Source organism: Salvelinus sp. IW2-2015, unplaced genomic scaffold (genome assembly GCF_002910315.2).
Source record: "Salvelinus sp. IW2-2015 unplaced genomic scaffold, ASM291031v2 Un_scaffold1238, whole genome shotgun sequence".
In the NCBI taxonomy this organism is placed as follows: Eukaryota; Metazoa; Chordata; class Actinopteri; order Salmoniformes; family Salmonidae; genus Salvelinus; species Salvelinus sp. IW2-2015.
In genome coordinates this window covers 120447-123696 of record NW_019942792.1, presented here as the reverse complement: position 1 = coordinate 123696, position 3250 = coordinate 120447, and the positions used below count along the sequence as shown (strand labels likewise).

Genomic DNA, 3250 nt, shown 5'->3' with positions numbered 1-3250 from the left:
GCAGTAACCGACCTGCTAACAGTAACTGTTTGTAATCACCACCTGGCTAACGTAGACTGTGTTGTATAACCCTACTCTGCTGGAGGACAGTATACTGTGACTGGTTGGTAGACCACCTGTCTAACGTAGAACTCGTGTTAACCTGTATGTGTTGTAGACCAGCCTGCACATCGTTGTGTGGACCTCATCTGTGTTGTAGGTACCGACCTGCTAGATGCAGTAACTGTGTTGTTAGGCACCACCTGCCTAACAGTAATCGTGTTTTGTAGCACCACCTGCTAACAGTACTGGTTGTTTAGTACCAGCCTGCTAACAGAATGTATTGAAGTAACCACCGTCATACAGTAACTGGTGTTGGTACCCTGCAACATTACGGTAGTCTCTAAACGCTAATCAGTAACTGAGTAGTTGTAGTACCACTGCCTAACAGTAACTTGTTTTAGTACCCCTGCTAACAGTAACTGTGTTGTAATACCACCTGCTAACAGTAACTGTGTTGTATACACCTGCTAACAGTACTGTGTTGGAGTACACCCTGCAACAGTAACTGGTTGTTACACCTGCTAACAGAACTTTTAGTACCACCTGCTAACAGTAACTGTGTTTTAGAATACCCCACTGCTAACAGTAACTGTGTTGTAAACCATGCTAACAGTACTGTGTTGTAAACACCTGTTAACAGTACTGTGTGTTGTTGTACACTGGCTTAATCAAGTACTGTGTTTGTTAGTACTCCTCGAGGGCTGTAAAGGATAGTCCTGTTACGTAAGGTACTTATGTTAGCCCGGTACATTTGGCGAACCTGCTTGGAATAGTCACCCACTCCATCTGACTCTCCATGGCGGTCTCATCAAACTAACACGCAAGTTACCACCTGCTAACAGTAACTGTGTTGTAATACCACCTGCTAACAGTAACTGTGTTGTAGTACCACCTGCTAACAGTAACTGTGTTGTAGTACCACCTGCTAACAGTAACTGTGTTGTAGTACTCTGTGGCTGAAAGGATATCCTGTTACGTAATACTTTATGTAGCCTGGTACATTTGGAACCTGTGGAATAGTCACCCACCCATCTGACTCTCCAGGCCGGCTCATTCAAACTACACAAGTTGAACATTACACTTGCAGAGATAACCACCATGTTTTATGACACTAATGTCTGACAGTGATTCCTGTTTTAGGATCAAAACAGATGTGACAACAGATTGCCCCAAGGCTGAGATGGTAAGTTCCAGATGAAAATACATTGTATRTAAGGCAGATGGAGGGGTTGCTGGTTCAAATCCTGGGCAGGATGATACAAATTAGGAAGCTGAACTGGAAACAAAATGGCTGCAGGTAAAGACCCGAGACCATCTGCCGTTGTGCCCATGTGCAAGGCGCTGCATTGTAGCTGACCCTGTGTCTCTCTACATGTGTGTGTGGCAGGGATGTGAATGGACAATAATGCATCTATTCTGTTGTATTATATTCTCTGCTTGTTCCCTATAGAGTATCTTGCCGCTGGACCATCCAAGACACTGTCATATACCTCGGACTGTAAGTACTGGGCTTAATGAAATACTTTAAGTAGGGCGGCAGTTGGTTAGAGTGTTGGGCCGATGACCGAAAGGTTGCTGGTTTGAATACCTGWGCTGACGAGGTGAAAAATCTGTCGATGTGCCCTTGAGCAAGGCACTTAACACTAATTTGCTCCAGGGGTGCCATGCTACGATKACTAACCCTGTAAAACAACACATTTCACTGCACCSATCCGGTGTATGTGACAGTAAAACATGTMGTTTTTATTTTTATACTGCAATTCAGACAAGGTGTTACTCCCTATATAATGTAATCTTTCCAAACTCAGTGCTGTTGATTTGAACAATCCAAATCCTGTCTCTTTTAAATTTCCCAAAGAGTATTTATTGTATTTTAAAGCGATTGAATTTGATATCATACGAGATKAAAGAGAATGTAAATGTTACTTATCATATTGGTCCGATTATATATTTGTTTTTTGTATTATTCATAAATTTTTTAATAAAAGTAGTTTTGATGCAATTTCTTTGTGTGAGAGAATTTATTTTTCTCCAGGTGTCTGAATAGAAGCAGAAAATAATCTTAACAAACCTCACCATCCATGTCACGTGTYACTTTATTGCAGCTGATTGTACAGTCAGTTAAAAGGCATACAAAAAGAACAACAYGTTTAGATGATCGTCGTAGTAACTATTTAGGAATATGATTGGTTAAGCATGTAGTCAGCCTTAATCAAATGACACCTGAAACCAATGTATAAAATGTAAAGTCTTGTCCAACAAGAAATTATTGTAATCAGAATACAATATCAAATATATTTCTAGRTGTTACCAATATACATKTAAGCACTTGTTGAGTTTAAGGGTTGCATTTGTTCCTGTTTTCTTGAAAACAATTGTTGGACAAAATAGCTTTTTCAGGATATTGCTTTAAACCACAGTTCCTTCCTATAAAACACTGGGTTCAGACAGTAAAGAATAGAACAACAAAATAAAGAGATCTACTTTTAAATCTTCAAAATATCATTTTTTAACATAACATTCAGTGGCCCTTAATCACACAGGAAGTGAACACACTGGTTGCACATCTCAAATGGAACCTTATTCCTTATATAGAGCACTGCGTTTGACCAGAGCCCTATAGAACCCTATTCTCTACATAGTGCACTACGTTTGACCAGAGCCCTATAGAACCCTATTCCTTATATAGAGCACTACGTTTGACCAGAGCCTACAGGGCTCTCTTGGCATCCGTTTTAGGAGCAAGCAGAGCTGCTGCGTGTGAATAACGGTAAATGGGAGAATGTGCTGAGGCAATACACACAGATTTGTGCAGGCAGGCTGATGAGCTTTGTGAGAGTGAGTTGAGGGGGAAGAGCGATTTGGTACTGAGGAAGTGTTCTTTGAGTTCAAGCTTTTTAGCGCCACTAGAGGGCAGTAGAAAACAAAAAAACTAATGTTTATCACTCAATTTTCAAAGGACCAGGTCAGTGTTTCTCAACCTTTTTTGTACCAGGAACTTAGCCTCGTACGAACCACCTGATCTCGCGAGCTTACATTCTGTTTCGCTGTATCGTTGTTGTTTGTTTAAAAACACTAAACTAGGTACATACAGTACACAATATATACTTAGGAACATTTAGTTAAGAATGGGGAATCACTGTGGTAACAAAAGAACAACATAAAAAACCTTGTAGATAACAGAATTTAAACAACAGACTAAACTCCC

At 40.3% G+C, this 3250-nt stretch overlaps 1 long non-coding RNA gene across 1 annotated transcript; it reads right to left on the bottom strand.

Annotated features, from left to right (window-relative positions):
* Positions 1-2120: 2120 nt before the first annotated feature.
* Positions 2121-3244, bottom strand: LOC112070152 (uncharacterized). Its single transcript, XR_002893851.1, has 2 exons — positions 2716-3244; positions 2121-2621 (listed from the first exon to the last, which is right to left on the bottom strand). It is a non-coding gene; the product is annotated as an uncharacterized lncRNA (long non-coding RNA).
* Positions 3245-3250: the final 6 nt, after the last annotated feature.